Consider the following 17,705-nt stretch of genomic DNA (forward strand, 5'->3'; position numbering starts at 1 on the left):
CATTCATGCCATGAATATATGCCTGCTTGTTGTTAATCTGCTGAGGTCTTGGGACACATTGAGCCAATGATGCATGATGAATTGGCATTAAATTGTCTTTTTTCAAAAAAGTCTTCATCACAAATTAATATCTTAATATCACTGTGTTGTTTTCCCCAAAGCTGTGTGCTGGAGGAGGAGGTTTTCCTGAAGGGCTTTAATCCCACCGAAGGGTATACTTCTGACTAGGATATCCACTTAGCACAAGAAAAACTATTCCTAGTGAGGGGGGAAAAAATCAAAAAATGACCTACTGTGGGTTTGCTTCTCTGCCAGGAGTAGTCAAGCCATTGACCAATTAGCAAAAGATGAGTGTCTTTTCAAAGTGAAACTTTTCAAAGTGACTTTCATTCACTGCATATTCCACTGAGTAAATTTATTATTAATAATGCAGGCTATTTCAATACATTGTTCATTCCAACAAAATGCATTAATAAATTACATTTATTTATATAATAAAATAGATAGCATATGATTATATCAAATAATTAAAATGTTTATTTGTATAATGAAAAAATTTACCAGACCAGCAATTTTTTTCCAGTATGACAGAAAGAAATAACATCTCACATTTACATGGTGCTTTAAGGTTTCCAAAGTATTTTTATAAATATTATTTCATTTTACCCTCACAAGAATCCCCATTTTATAGATGGGGAAACAGGCAGGCAGAAATTAAATAATTTGCTCAGGGTATCCCTATTGTCTCCAGTGAGATTTGATCTCGAATTTTCCTCTACCAATACCAATCAATAACTGCTCTGTAATTTATGGGAATAGCAAGTTATCTAGGACACTTAGAAAAGCCCAGGGTCAAGCTGTCACTTTGTTTCAAAAGTGGGACTTGAATCTAGGTCTTCCAGACTCTGAGGGCAGCTTTTTATGCACCATGTTATGCTGCCTTTCACTAATAAAACATAGTGGAATATTATCAATAGGTCCATAAAATTTAGGGCCAGAAAAGAGGTTGGAAATGATCCATTCCAAATGTCTGGATTTCAATAATTTGCCTGAGATCATACTGGCAAATAGTAATATCTGGCATTATATACAATAGTAGAAACTTTAAAGCTTGCAAATACATACTTTTTCTCATTTGATCCTGTCAACAACCCAATGAGATAGGTAGTACAAGTAATAGTATTCCCATTTTACAGATGAGGACACTGAGATTCAGATTGCTTAAGGATATCCAACTAGAGACAATATTTGAATCCATCCCATATTCTTTCTTCTGTCTACATTGCCCCTCCAAGAGCTTTTGTTAATCTTGATTATATCTATTGTTATTTACTTATTAGAAATTAAAATTGATTTAAGAACAATTTTGAGCAACTCAGTCATTTTGATTATGAAAATACCCAAATTAAGTACAAAGGATATATGAAAGAAGACGCTATCTGCATCCAGAGAAATAACTGACATATATAAGTATATATATATATATATATATATATATATATATATATATATATGTATGTATATATACATATGTATGTATATGTATATATCTACAGATATACATATATATTGGTGCTTAATGTTAGAATGTTAGCTATTTCTAAGGCAGAAAATAGGGGAAGAAAAGAAACTTACATGATAGCTTTGTTATATATTTAAAAGGAATAGTAGGTTATACATAATAGATAGTGCAGTTTCATGTGCAATCATCTTTTTAATTATACTATATTGTAAAAGTGCTTGTTTTAGTTTATAAATTAACTTTTAAAAGAATAAAAGAAGTCAAAATGTCTTAATATTATTATGAAAATAGATTCCTTGAAAGGACCTTAGGGTGCTCTGACTAAACTTTGAGAATCATTGCCCCAGAGAAAGGAGGTCCCAGATTTCTGGAAGAATTTTCAAGATTTAGAGATTCATGCTTGTTTCCACATCATCAAGAGCTGCATGTCAGTCATTTTCCACTTTCTAGTAATACTTAAAGATCAATATATAGTCTGATACTCAACTAATTTCCTCCCCTTTTATCAAGCTTTTTAATATTATGCAAGTAATTAGTTCACATGACACATCACTAATGAATGCCAATGCTGGTTACAACAGCACAAATGTTCATGTCTTTATCCATAACTGTAAATGCCAAATAAAAATTCAATACATTTATTTAAATACTGTCCATGAAGCTTTCTTCAGGTGGCTGGGATTACAGTTTGATTTTTGTAGAAATACTGCTATACCTGCACTCAGGAGACCTTGGTTAAAATTTTAGACCATCAATCTAGTGACAGATTTATCAGTCGTGGACTAGATCTTCTCTGAGCATCTTCATTTCTGAATCTCTGAGATTCTTCATTTCTAAAATAGGGATGCTCAGATTAGTATCTCTGAACTCTGTCAGCCAAAATATTGTAAATATATCCCTAAGCTTGGAGTGGAATGACTCAAATTCTGATTCCAGATCTGCCATTCACCATGTGTGACCTTGGCAAGTCTCTAAGCCCAATTTTTTTATTTGCAAATCAAAGGTGTAAACTAGACCTTTCAGGGAAATTCCATTTCTAAATCTAGAAGCTGATAGTTTTAGGATCTTTCTTGGTCCTTATACGATCTCCACAAATGAGTTCTAGGTATTCAAAATAAAAGTCTTGGACTTCTCATTCCAGCTCTGACACTAGCTTAGCCCTGGGACTCTGGTGATGTCTTTTAATACTAGTCTTGCCTTGCTTTTCTCATCTATGAAATGGGCATGAGAACCCTATTCCTATCTATTTTACCAGAAATGAAAAGGAGAAATCAGATGGGATGGTATATCTGGATTAGCTCTGTGAAATTCTGTTTACAAGTAAGGTGGTATCATTGGGATGAATTTAGTGTTTTGTTCTACATGGATGTTCTGTCAGACAATGGACTCAGTACAGGGCAAATGACCTTGTCTAGAAGTATCATGGTTTCCTCTTCCTGGCAAAGCAATACTGTTATTGCTAGATCACTAAATAGTGTCAGGATTTGAGGGCTGTTATTTGTCAAATTAATCCCATTACTTTATGATATGCACTCTCGGTCCTGCAGCTTTGCTGGTGGAAAACAAACCTAATTTCTACATAATTGCACATAATTACTTGTAATGGACTAATTCTAGATGTCTGGTTCCTGGAAAAATTTACAGTGATTGCTGTTCACAATAACTAAAAATATCCATGTGGTTGGAATCTTCCCATCAGAAGGCCTGTGTTAGCAGTTGTAATTGTCAGAAGGAAGTCAGTCTGGTAGTTCTGCTAGCTTCTTAGAAAGGATGATAAATGAGTGTAATAACTCTGTCTATAGACTAGACTTCATCTCCAAAGTCCTTTTTATGTTGACTTTGTCATCTCCGTAGTGAGAAAGGTCAGCAGATGACAAGAGCCATTATATCAAACCCTATTTCTGAGATGGGAGAGCTGAAATATGGAAAGGATAAGTGACTTGCATGCCATTACCTGGCAAGATAGAGGAGGGACTTTATAAAAGGAATATTTGATTGCCTGTCCCTATAGCTCTTTCCAAGAGACCAGATTTCATTACTGTCTTCAGATGGAATTGAAACATATTTAATAAATGAAGAGCTGTGCTTATTTTTTCCCTGCTGTGGGAATTAAGAGCACCTGCATGGAAAATGTCTCCATTCCTTGAACAACTAAAAGGTCCTGCCACCCAGTTGAATACTAACTAATCAGTCAATCAATGAGCATTTATTAATTGACTATAACATGCCAGATGATCTATGCCATTAATTAGCCTTACCTAGTGTCTAATTTATTTTTTTCATGATAATGTATTCTGTCTTCCTTAGTCCGTTAGTTTTGTTTCAGTCATTTATTTGTTATTTTGTCTACTCAATATATACTTATTAAATACCGACTGTGTGTCAGGCATTAGGGACATGGTGATAAAAATGATTCAAGAAATTTGCCTTCTCATGGCATCTCAATATAGGAACAATTCCATTAGAAAAAGCCAGAGTAAAAATAATGATTTCTCTCTAATGAAGCTAATTCTACCTTTTTTTTTTCTGGGAGGTTACAGGAACAATGTATGTGTCCTGTTCTACGGGATCAAGCCTTAGGATAAGACCAAAGGTAGCTGGCATTTTCTTTGTTTTAAATCAGCTTTGATGAATTAAGAATAGGAATCATTTCTGTTGCAATACAAGGTTCCCAAATCCAAGCTAGGAATTAGTCTGGGGAACCTGTAGTGAGAAGTATTGTCTGGTTAGAAAATAGTAAACCAGGAAAGCAGATTATTCCTGGGGCCAAGTAGCAAGAGACATTGTTAGAAATGCAAATAATGATTCTAAAAAACAAGCCAATGCAAGAGAAGATCATGTCAGCGACTAGAGAAGAAGTTCTTAACCTGGGATCCATGAACTTAAAAAAAAAAAAAAAACCCTGACTACTATATGTCAATATGAATGGTTCCCTTTAAAATCCTATGTATTTTATTTTATGCATTTAAAAACTTTATTCTGAGGAAAGGTTTGTAGATTTTACTAGACTTATACACATGCACATATGATATAATATGATTTTGTGATCCCCTGATTTTAGGGGGACTCCAGTTCTGGCAATAAATCAGTGATTCTAGATTTTCTGGTTTTCGAATCTGCTTCAGGAAACTCTCACCCAATCTGTCTGATTCTGACCACTTCTTAGTCAGATAGCTTCTGACCTCCGGATAGTCCCACAGATCAAACTCCCGAGACAATAGTTTATAAGACCACTCTTCATTCATTGCTCACTGATAATCTGGTCAGTAATAATTTGGTCAATGAGAACCAAATTCCTTCCTACCTATGACCCATAGAATTAGTATATCAATGATATACTTATATCTAGTGTCTCTCCTTACTTCTGTTTCTCTGCTGAATTCCCTTACAATTCAGTCTTCCTTAGTCCATTAATTTTGTTTTAGTCATTCATTTGTTATTTTGTCTACTCAATATATATATATATATATATATATATATATATATGTGTGTGTGTGTGTGTGTGTGTATATATATATATATATATATATATATATATATATATATATTAAATACCCACTGTGTTTCAGGCATTAGGGACATGGTGGTAAAAATGATTCTAGAAACTTGCCTTACAATTACAATAAAACTCTGCCTCTTGACTGAGGAGGTGGGTTCCAACCTGCAAATTCTTTTGAGATACCTAGTGGTACTGGTCGGTGACCCCAAATTTTGGGTTCCCCTTTCCCAACCTCAACATATACACACTTATATATGTGCACACACAGGGTCAAGAACTCCTGATCTAGAGCTACACGGTGAAAGGGGCAATCTCTGGTCCTCATTATTACATGAGAGTAGAGTAAGGAAGGGAAAGGGTGTATTAGAGCTGGTTGGAACCTGTAAGTAGAGCCAATTGTTATGTTTTCAGTGTGAGCATTTTTATACCTCAGAAATCAACAAATGTTACAAATCATGGCTTGATGTCTTGAGTTGTTGATAGTCTAGACTTAAAACAGTGAAGGAGAAAATATTAGTAATGCAAATTAAGCTTAAAAGTGATTATATGTACATATTTCCCCCAAAAGGTGGTTGTTAAACCTTTACAAGAACACTGTTCTTGTTTAAACTTCTGGTGTGCATGGCCAGATAACCTGGCTCTTTTTTGTATGTACAATCCTACTCTGAAGTACTTTTCTTTGTTGCTATGTTCAGTATCTGATTATCTCGGAAAATGGCTGAAAATAAGGTGAAACTTAAAGCACCAATCCCACTGTAGTCTACCTGGGTCAGTTCACATTTGGAATAGTGTATTCTGTTCCCAGTGCCCCAAAAAAGCATCACTGACAAAGTAAAACTCATACAAAGGACTAAGAACAAGATATTCAAGTGGAGTCTCAAAACTATGTTATGATGAGGAATACTTGAAGGATCTGGGACCCTAAGCCTAATGAAGACAAATCAGAGAATCATAACAGATGTCACCAACTACTTAAATGGATTACTTGTAGAAGAAGCAGTCAGAGCCAGACAATTTCAGGACTTCTAGGAGGCAGATTTTTAGCTTAATATACGAATTGCATCTTGGGTGGGCTGCTTACAAGTTAGAGCCTGCAGAATGGACCCAGCACTGCTTCTTACAACCTGCCCACTGCTCCCAGGAGCCCCACTTCTGGCCACCAGCCTGGCCAACTCAATAATGTCATCTGAGTTTTTTCAGCCACCACTTCTCTGTCCAGCACGTCTATCCCCTGTGGAAGAAGACACATATTTCTCCCTCATTCCCTTTGCCATTTCTTTCCCCTTCTCTCCCAGACAGAACATCACAGGGGAAACAGAACTGAAGGAAGAAAACAGGGATGAAATAATAGAAAATTTCAAAGTTTACAAATTACAAAGATCTTTGTAGATTATTACTTACACTAAGTACTAACTATAGGGGACTGGGTCTCTTTTTTTGAGGGAGAAGGTATGTGGAGTGGAATAACTTACTGTTTTCCCTTGACTTCCCTCTTCCAGGCTTTTCCTCAGAACTCAGTGGGGTGGACATATGGGTATTGTGGCTTTAGGATCAGAAAGCCTGAGTTCCTATTTTCAAGGCAGACACTAGCTGTGTGACCTTGAGAAAACTGGTTAACTTCTTTGTATCAGTTTCCTCATTTGAAAACTGTGAATCTATTTATCTCCCAGGATTGTTATAAGGAAACTTAAAGAATTTTAAATATACACACAAGTTATTTTTTGTCTGGATTTGTGATTTGTCCGGTGTGGGGAATTCTCCAGTGTGGAAATTGCTTTATGCATGAAAGTCGGGAGCTTTAACTTTGCTTTACCTTATGGTCCTAGAGAGCTGTCTGAGCCATTCAGTGGTTGAGTGACTTAACCAGAATAACACAGCCAACATATGTTAGAACCAGGACTTGAACACAGATGTTTCTGTCTCCGAGATTGATGCACTTTACCAAGCTAACCCAAGTCATTATCACTGTGATTATGCAAAGAATCTGGCAAACACTTTTTGATTAATTGAAAATTCTTATTAAGAAATTCTTAATAAGGGTATCTCAGCCTTCTTATATCTGCTTTGCTAGCCTCAGTTAAGCTTTTTGGACCAGGGATAGGGCTCTCCTTGCAGGGGACCTCTTCAATCCTTTTTAGGGTATTTCTTGCCTTAGTTGTTCATGAGCCTGATAAAGTCTCTACTCCTACATACCTAGCTTCTTCTTCACAGAGAATTATCCTATTGAGGCAGGTGGGTGGTATATAGATTTAAAAAAAAAAAGTTGGGCTCTAAGTCAGGAAGATGTGAGAACAAATCCACTTATTAGGAATATGACCCTTAGTTCCTTCATCTATGATAGCACCTCCCTCTTGCCCTGTGCTGTACACCTGGTTGATGGACATCATCAATCCCCTTCTTCCCATCCCCTATAAAGGGCTAGAACTGAGCAGATATACTTAACCTAGATGCAAGGTAACCTAGCACTTAAGGGCTAATTTCCAATTGGACAATTCTCTATTAACATATGCTTGGAGAATGACCCTCCCCAACTATTCTGTGCTGGCTCCATTGGTGGGTGTGGACAAAGAAGGGGAAGAGAGATGAGAGGGAGAGAGAGGAAGGAGCTGTGGAGATTCCTATATCTAATCCCCTGATGGTGACTCCAAAAGACCAAGAATAAAGATTTTTGCTTATCCAGATTCCGGCTGATTCTAAGATATCCAGGGTACTAACGTGAGCACAACAATCCCCCATGCCAACCAAATTTCTAAAATAGCTGGTTCTTCCTATGCTACTCCCAGCACTAACTCTCTCTCTAGAATTCATTTTAGGTTGGGGTCTATGCATGTCCTAGGGCTACTGGATAACAGACCCTTGTGTTCTCAATGTTAGGTATAAGACTCTTAACTTCTTCCAGCTCTCGAGGTTTTAAATCATGGCAATAATGCTTGGGGACCTCTCTACAAAGGCTGGATTGAAGACGCATGTTTTTGTAATAGTTGTCTTAGCGGGCATGGTAGATTGGAGTCTCCTGAACTCCATTGCCCATAATGGAAGCCTGGGCAAGTCCCTCTGTTTTGTATCTTTATTTCTTCATCTGAGAAATGGGGATAATATTTTTGCTCTTTATCTCCCAGACAGCATAACTCCTCAGAAACAATTTCCTGGATTCCTTCAGGATGCTTTCCATCAGTGTCACAAGTTTGGGACTCCGATGGGGAGTCCTGTAAGGTTTAAAAATGGAGTTGATGAAAATGAGGAATTAGTAATGATGAGGAGGCAAGTTGGAACTCACAAATGAGTGGAGAGATGGGAGGGTGGTATGTCACCATGTCTCTGAGAAATCCTGATAATCTCAAAGCCAGAGAAAGGACAACCCCAAATCTCCAGGGACCTGTTCTTGAGAGTCCCCAGGTTTCTATGAGGCAGAAGGGACTGAATTGTAACCTTTTTCTTTTTTAAACTAACTAGAAGATGTGTTGAAATTTCTCCTCAATATACTTTGAAGAATAACAAGAGATTAGATTAGAGTCCCCATGGAACTTGGAAGAGAATGTATCCATTTGTCTGGGGAACAGATCTATTGCATAATTTCTACTTTGTTATTTATGTTATTTTTATATCTTAATGCATTGCTGTTCAATTTGTGTAAAGAATGTCTGGGTAAAGAATGCTGTTCTGATAGGGATTCAGGCTATGATTTGCCAAATACTAAATCCAGGAGTAAATTCCAGAACCAAAATATGAAGGGGGTAGGGGAGGACAAAAATATAAAGAATGAAGACATTTCTCCTGTTTCACTTTTCTCTACCCTACATCAATAAATCTCTCTACCTTATATCTTGCCAAACTTATGAAATAGGGAGCTCTTCCGGCCCATCCTGGTTCTTCATATATTGTCATTGAATAATTTTTCAGCCATGTCTGAATCTCTGTGAGTCCATTTTGGGTTTTCTTGGCAAAGATGCTATCATGGTTTATTTATCTTCCTTCTGTAGCTCATTTTACAGATTAGTAAACTGAGGCAGAGGGTGAAGTGACTTATCTAGGGTCACACATCTAATGTAGTAAAATTTAAACTCAGGAAAATGATTTTTCCTAACTCCAGGGCCTATGCTCTGTACACTCTGGTACCACCTTGCTACCTACATCTTCATTTAATGGACATTTAAATACTTAAAGACATCTATCAAGTTTCCCTTGAGTCTCTTCTCCAGTTCCTTTCATTAGTACCATTGACATACTATCATTAACTTCATCTAATAAATGGAATTAAGTGTTACAAACCATGCCCAAAATCTAGCTCTCCATACACTGACCTAAATAAATAAATAAATACATGAACGAATGAAAATCCTTTTCAGTATACCAGTGGAAAGTAAGAAACTATGACATTGTTCTCAGTGCCAGTGAGGTGGTACAATGGACAGAACTCAGGGTTTGGAAGCTGGAAGACCTGAGTTTAAACTCTCCCTCGGACCCTTATTAATCTTGTCTCCTTAGGTAACCCATTTAACCTCTCACAAACTTATTTTCCTCATCTATAAACTCAGGATAATTGTAGCATCTACTAACCATGGTTATTATGAAGAACAAATAAGAAAACACATGTAAAATGCTTTGCAAATCTTAAAGTGCTATGGAAATCCAAGCTGTCATTGCTATTTTCACCCTTTGAGAAATTTTTTTATTTTAAAATTTTGATTACATTTAACAAGCATTTGTTTTTCTCTCCCTCCTACTCCCCTCCTGGAAAAAATAAGGAAAAACAAAGGCTTTATAACATTCACTAACTCAGTTAAACAAAACAAATTCTTACACTGGCCATGTTCAGAAGGAAGAGCTCAGTCTGTATCTTGAGTTTATCATTTCCCTCTCAGAAGGTTAGTAGTGTACCTTCATTATCATTCCTCTGCAGTCATAGCCATCATTGCACTGAGCACAGTTGCTAAGTCTTAAAAGTTGTTTGGCTTTACTATGTTGTTATTGGCCGAATTAATCTCCTATTTCAGCCCATTTTTCCCTGCATCAGTTCTCATGGAGAGCATCAGCCTTGCACACTGGACAATTCAAACATTTACCTTTTCAACAACCTTCCTTGTGACCAGTACCCCAAATTCTGATAGAAGTGGAGTGAGTCCTGGGCCTGGAAAGAAATGAGAGCTGTCCCTCATTTTGCAAGACTAGACTCTCATGTCACCATGTGATCCCTTGTCATCCCCATCCCTCCATTTTTGTGACTCTGCAGATCAAGAATTACTTCTCTTATTATTACTCCCCTATTATATGTGTTGATATTAGAATGAAGACTAATCCCTCTTTTTACATTTGAATACCCAGAAATAATACTGTGTCTGGCACCCAGGATGATTTTAATCAATATTTTTCACTCACTTATTCTGATAAACAGAGATGATATGACATAATGGGTAGAATATTAGACCTGGAGTCACAAAAACACAGGTTTAAAATACTGCCTCTGACATTTATAAGTTGGCTGACAATGAGTGTCATTTCTATTTCCTCATTTATAAAATGAAAATTATAATACTTGAAATACCTACCTTACAAGGGTTTGAGGCTTCATTAAAATAATAGATGGGAAAGACTCTGCAGCATTCTTTTTTTTAAGGACTAGACTTGTTATTTCATTCCCTTTCCCTTTCAAGTCTTGAGTGAAAGGCCTTCTGACCCCCAAACCAGCTCTCTATGCACTGTGCCATTCAGCAAACTTCCAAGTACTACATAAATGTAAGCTATTATTATGAATGGAAAGTGAGTGGAAAAGACCCAAAATGTTGAGCACTGGCCAGAATCCTAACTTTGTTATTGTTCTTTTAACTTTATTTGTCATGCTTGGTCCAGGAAAATGAGATAGAAGGAGTGTGGGAAGGGAGAAAATGCTTAACAGTATGGTCCCATCAAATCGAGGCAAATAAAGAATCTAGATCCCAGTCACCTCCAGGAAATGTGTTTCCTGTTGGCTTAAAGTTATTTTCTCCCCTCTTAAAACCATGAAAACCTCAATTAATCTTTTAGATTCTGGTTCATGAAAAATAAGCAGAAGGGATCCCATAGTGGAATGAGATTCACCCACCTTAATTAAGAAGGAAAACTCAGGGACTGACAGTGAGAAGAAAAGCACAGCTGGAAGCCGGGAGGTACATCAGAGGTCCCCAGAATGGGTCTCTGGAAAGTAATTCTGATTCAGCACTTACAAGAAGGTGTACGCCAGCCAGAATGGAGACAGCTGGTAGAGGCCCAGAGTAGGGACTAGGCAATGATCAATCACATTCACCTGGAAGGGAGAGAATGAAAATTCAGTTTCTTATGGAAGCTGGGGGTTTGATTAAGGTGACTCATGAGGGCTGAAATTGTGTTGCAGCGGTGCAATATTTTTTTTGATTGAAGCTTCTTCATAAATATGTATGTGTATATATATATATATATATATATATATATATATATATATATATATATATATATATATATATATATATATATATATACATGAAATACATACACGTGTATTTATATAGGTGAAGGATTATATGCATGGAGATTATAGTTAGCCCAAAAGGGCCAATGAGATTACCCCCAGAGAGTGTGTAAAGGGAAAAGAGTGTTTGGGACAGACTTTAGGTTATACTCACAATTAGTGGACATGGCCTATGGTCGTGTAGTTGACAGAAGCGAACCTAGTACATCCTGAGTCCACTATGTCTTCCTATCACGCCCAAAACATGAATCTCTTCTCCATCACTCTTATAAGATAATGGGACAAGGTCTATAGGAAAACTTCCTGATGGGGAGGCAGCAACTTCACCATCAACTAATAGGATGATGAGACCATACATTTAGAGCTAGAAGAGAGGATGTCCAACTCCAAACACTCCTTTACAGAGGAAAACGTGGGGCCAAAAAAAGTTCCGTGGCTTGCCAAAGGTCACACTCACCACACCGTGTTGCAACTTGCTTAATAATTCTAATCATTAAGAAAAACTTCTAGTTTTTGATTAGTCTGAGATCCCTACCACTGAACAAAACTCTCTTCAACAAAAATCGCTAAGAAAACTGGAAGTCAGTTTAAATACAGAACATGTATCTACACCACTATCTCACACCATATGCCAAGATAAGCTCTAAATGGCTAAATGACTTAGACATAAAGATGACAATAAAACCATTAAAGGAACAAGGAAGAAATTACCTCTCAGATTTAAGACCAGCAAAAACCTACAACTAAACAAGGAATGGAAAGTATCACAAAAGGTAAAATGAACAATTTTAGTTGAATACATACAATTAAAAAAACGCAAAACTAAGGCAAATAAAATTAAAAGAGAAGCAGGTAACTTTTCAGTAAATATCTCTGTTAAGAGTCTAATTTCCAAGATATATAAGGACCTGACTGAAATTTATGAAAATAGGAGCCATTTGCCAATTGATAAATGGTTAAATGATAGGAACAGGTACTTTCTAAGGAAGAAATCTAAGCTATCTATAGCCATATTTTTAAAATGCTCCAAGGCAGGTAGGTGCTTCAGTGTATAGAGCATTGGATCTAGAGTCAGGAGGACCTGAGTTCAAATCCTGCCTCAAACACATCGCTCATTGTCTATATGTCTTTAGATTACCTAAAAAAAATGTTTCAAGCCACTAATAATTTGAAAAATGCAAATACTAAAAGCTATTATTATTGTTACTGTTAATGTCTTCTGTTTGAAAACCTCCATTGAAGGAGCAACTCACCACCTTTCAATTGCAGCTCATTCCACTTTGGGATACCTCTAATTGGTGGGAGATTTCTCCTGACATTAAGCTTGTCTTTTTGCAAATCCCACTAATTTCCCCTGGTTCTGCCCTCCGAAACCAAACAGAACAAGTCGAACTCTTCTTCCAGGTCTTTCAGACAAATCAAGGATAGCTACCACACTCTCAGGGCAGCTAAGTGGGGCCGTGGCACACAGAATGGGAATCCGAATTCAAATTCAAATTCAATTTTAGACTTTTACTAGCTGTGTGACCTTTCACAAGTCTCTTAACCTTGTCTGCCTCAGCTTCTCATCTGTGCAAGAAAATGGAAGAGCTAGACATGACTGAAATCATACCCCTGGCATCAGTCACTATCTGGATATATCTTTTAGGCATATGAGTTTGTAGGGAGATAAAGGCAGTGTCCACTACTGAATAGAAAGCTGGTCTTAAGAGTTGGGAAGACCTGAGTTCAAATCCTGTCTCTGATACATACTGACTGTATGATCCTGGGCATGTCATTTAACCTATTTCCCTAGGGCATTATAAAGATCAAATGAGAAAAAATAAATACAGTGATTTGTAAATTTTAAAGAGCTTTATAAATGTAAGACTATTAATTAACCTTTCAGTGTTCTAGGCAAATCTCCCAGATTGTAGGTGGTAGAGAATGGGCTGATTTACATTGTAGGATGCTCCCAAAACCAAAGAATTCCAGGCTGTGCCACGATCCAGATCCCAGATCAAATGGCATCTAAGGTTCCTTCCAGTTAGAAGTCTACAGTTCTGACCAATAATGTTTATTAAGCACTGACTTTGTTAGCTCCTGAATATAGAAAGACATAAAGGAAATAGTTTCTGTGTAAGGACAGAATGGAGTGATTGGGCTCTGTCCAGCTATAAGACCAGAGTGATTTTTAAAAGCAAGTAGAAGAAAAGATGTGTGTGTGTGTGTGTGTGTGTGTGTGTGTGTGTGTGTGTGTGTGTGTGTGTGAGAGAGAGAGAGAGAGAGAGAGACAGAGACAGAGACAGAGAGAGAGAGAGAGAGAGAGAGAGAGAGAGAGAGAGAGAGAGAGAGAGAGACAGAGAGACAGAGAGAGAGAGAGACAGAGAGACAGAGAGACAGAGAGAAAGAGGGGAGAGAGACAGAGAGAGAAAAAGAGACAGAGACAGAAAGAAAGAGAATGAAAAAGGCAGAGACAGAGAGAGAGACGCACACACAGAGACAGAGAGATAGAGAGACAGAGAGAAAGAGATAGAGGCAGAAAGAGAGAGAGAGAGACCACAGAGAGAGAGAGGCAGAGACACAGAGAGACAGAGACAGAGAGAGACATACACACACAGAGATAGAGAGACAGAGAGAAAGAGATAGAGGCAGAGAGAAAGAGAAAGAGAGACAGAGATGAAGACGGAGAGAGAAAAAGAGAGAGACAGAGACAGAAAGTTAGTTGGTGATGCAGAGGAGAGTCCCAGGGATTGATCATAAACATAGGGGTTATTGAGCAATATAAGATCCCATTAAGGAATTCCAAGTCTAGCACTTGGCAAATTGACTGGTTGAGCACTAACCGGTGGCTAGGAGGCATTCCTCTGACCTCTGTGAGGACATGGGTTGTTGTTGGTAGTGATGGTGTTTGCCCTTCCTCCTCAGAGAGGACCAGTGACATTACTATGGTGATGTTTTGACTTGCCTGGGAACTGGATTTAAGTGAGACAGGGCCGTGCAAAATCATCAGCCTCTCTCTCCCCTCCAGAATCCTCAGAATCTAGTATCAAGACAAAAGTCAAGATAACTGGCAAAAGTCCAGACATGGATTGTAACCCATGTGGTTCTACGTGCTGAATCTGGGACCATGAGAACGTTGGAAATCTGAGCAGCTGCTTCCCAATAGAAGATTATTCCTCCTGAATTTACTTGCCTTTAGTTTCCTTAATTCCCAGAAGCCCAAGAACTCAGGTGTTCAAAATATCCACTGCCTCCTGCATGAAAACCCTTTATATTTCCTCTGAGCAATCATTTGTCAGCAGTATATACCTTTCTGGAGAGAACACGTGGCTAATTGCCTCCCTTGCTGCTGTAAGCCACCCTGAGGCAGCACGATTCTTCTATTCAGAATAAATTTTTTTAAAATAGCATTAGGTGAAAAAGGATTGAATATTTGAACTGTATATGCCCTTGTTTCCTCCAGATGACTCAGCAAATGTTCAAGCAAAAAAAGACAAGACCTCCAGAGCAATATTGAAATCATTCTGGAATTAATTGGGTTCAGTGCTGCATTGGAATAAGACCTGAATTCAAATCCTGTCTTAGACATTTACTAGCTCAGTGACTGGGGAAATCATTTGATCTTTCCCAGCCTCAGTTTCTTCATTTATAAAATGAAAATAATAATAACATCTATCTTAAGTTTGTTTTAAATATCAATAAACCAACAAAACAACCCAATTATCCATTTAAAAACCAATAAATAAACTAGGATTGTTTTAAATGTTAAATGTTTTAAATGTTTTAAATATTACATGTGCAAGACTTTGCAAACCTTAAAACTATATATTCTCGTTGGTTTATTATTATCATCATCATCATCATTATCATTACACTTCTAGTGTAATGATAGTGTAAACTTCTAGTTGAGTTTTATTTTGAACTATAAAAAATGAAGATGGTGTTCTTTTCAATTCCAGCCACAATTTCTTCAATGATAGTGAGAATCAGTTTCAAAATAAGAGTCCCTGTCCTTCCACCATTTTTATCATTATTATCATTAAGCAAGTCAAGCTGCAGCAGGTATCTAGATATTTGAAATTCCTAATCACCACTCTGGCATGACTCCTTGCCCTTGTTTTTCATTTCCCTACCTACCCTGAACTCATCATTTTATTTCCATACAAATGATGTGTAGCATATTCCCAGAACAACATCACTGTTGATCTCAACCTAAATGCTCTCCATCCTGCTCCCCTGCCCTCCAGATCCAGTTCCTGGATTTTCTCATACATAATTAGAGTTGTTAAAAATACTCTCAATTCCTTTTATTTATGCTGTTCCTTTTAAATAAAGTTCCTTTCTATAGCAATGTTCCCATAATGAGACTCAATTTCAATGATATTGAATGAAACAAAATTTGCTTTTCTTGGTTTAGAGTCAATCAACAATGATGATAGGATACGTTTATATTTTTATAAAGTTTGTTCTTCCCAACAACCCTATGAAGTGGGTATGACTGTTGTCCTCATTTTAATCCTGATTATTTTAGAGTTCACGGAGGTATTCAGGGAGGAATAATATTTCTGATGTGAGGACTTTCTAAGACCTTTTCTTATCTGCCTTTGGTGTCCAGCCAGGCATTCCACTCTTACCAACAGCAGGGCCATCTCCAGTGATCTTGATGTATTTCTGGCCACTGGACCCAAATGGCTCTGGAGGAGAAAGCAAGCCAGGTGAGCTTGCACAGCCCTCCCTCACTTAAATCCAATTCACTTGCATGTCACGGAATCATCCCCCCCCCATGTCATGGAATAAAAAGCAACCACCTCTGTGAATTCCAGGAAACCATAGCACGTGGCTACATCTCAGTGAAAGACCTAAGCAGATGGACTACCCCAGGTTGAGGGTTACCAAGAGGCGCCAAACCCATTGGTGACTTAGGGAGATGTCGATCCCAAGCAGGTGAAGACTTCTCCTGGAAGAATAGGGGCATGAAAACAATTTTATTCCAATACCCATGAAAGTGCTGAAGCAGGTGCTATGGAAAGCTAAGATGGCAAGGTCACCTGCTACATCCTGAGCCATTGCCAGTCATCCTGACTTTTGCTCTTGGAGAGAGAGGCTGAGAGTTCTGTGCGGCTTGCCTCAGTGAAATCCAATTCACACGAAAGTCAGCTGCAGCAATAATTATGATCCATAACAAATAAAGACAACCGTGTTTATCAGTTGAGGAATTTTGAAGCTACATGGGATCTTTGATTCCTTCTAATCTAATTTCCTCATTTTACAGGTGGAGAGACAAATCCAAAGAGAAGAATTAACTCCTTCAGGTCCCTAGCTATGGAAGAATAAGGGCTAGAACCCAGATACCTTGATTTTGGGATATTAACTGATTGATTGATTAATAATCAATAATATTGATTATCAGTACTTAATTCAGATTCAGTTCTCAGTACCCTATAGGCCAATGGTGAATGATAGGAGCACTGGTGTACTATAATCATATAGAAAATATTGCTACCTTTAACTTTGATACCAGTTCTTCATCACAGGTACACAGGGGAAGAATCCTTACCTTTAACTCAGGTCCCTGCATTTCTACTATTCTGTCTAGCTATCTGAGTTTGGATTTACACAGCTGGTAAGATGTGAACTCAGGTTCTTTTGACCCCAGGCCTGGTGTTCTATCCACACATACCACCTCCCTGACCCTCATATTAAATCTTAGTAAATTCTCAGGCTGCATTGGAACTTTTTGCTCATGAGGAAAACCAATTCCTTTTGATTATAAACTTTATCCCATGTTAAATCTTGTATAACATATGTTATCCACTCCCCTCTAAAGTTCTCTCTTATTGTGCTACTTTCCTACTAATTAAATTGATAACTCCCTATTGCCTCTAAGATCAAGAATAAGCTACATTATTTGTCATTTAAAATCTTTTACAGCCTGGTCCCAATCTACTTTTTCAGTCTTACTACATTTTACTCTCCTTTCTACAGCCAAATTTGTCTTCATGAATTGCATGTGTTTAAGGGAAAAATGTGGAACACAAAGTTTTGCAAAGGTGAATGTTGAAAGCTATCTGCATGCATTTGGAAAAATAAAATACTATTAAAATTTTTGTCTGTACTCAGAATCTCTGGACCTTTGTATTGTCCTTCCTTCCTAGAACGCTGTCCCTATTCACTTCCATCCACTTCTTAGAATCATTTGTTTCCTTCAAAACTCAGCTTAA

The 17,705-nt window shown here is 37.5% G+C and overlaps 1 protein-coding gene across 4 annotated transcripts in view; it reads left to right on the forward strand.

The window, feature by feature from the left end:
• Nucleotides 1-17,705, forward strand: part of ARHGAP22 (Rho GTPase activating protein 22) — a 400,236-nt gene that overhangs the window by 94,511 nt on the left and 288,020 nt on the right. The window lies entirely within an intron of this gene.

Source organism: Sminthopsis crassicaudata, chromosome 2 (genome assembly GCF_048593235.1).
Source record: "Sminthopsis crassicaudata isolate SCR6 chromosome 2, ASM4859323v1, whole genome shotgun sequence".
Taxonomy (NCBI): domain Eukaryota; kingdom Metazoa; phylum Chordata; class Mammalia; order Dasyuromorphia; family Dasyuridae; genus Sminthopsis; species Sminthopsis crassicaudata.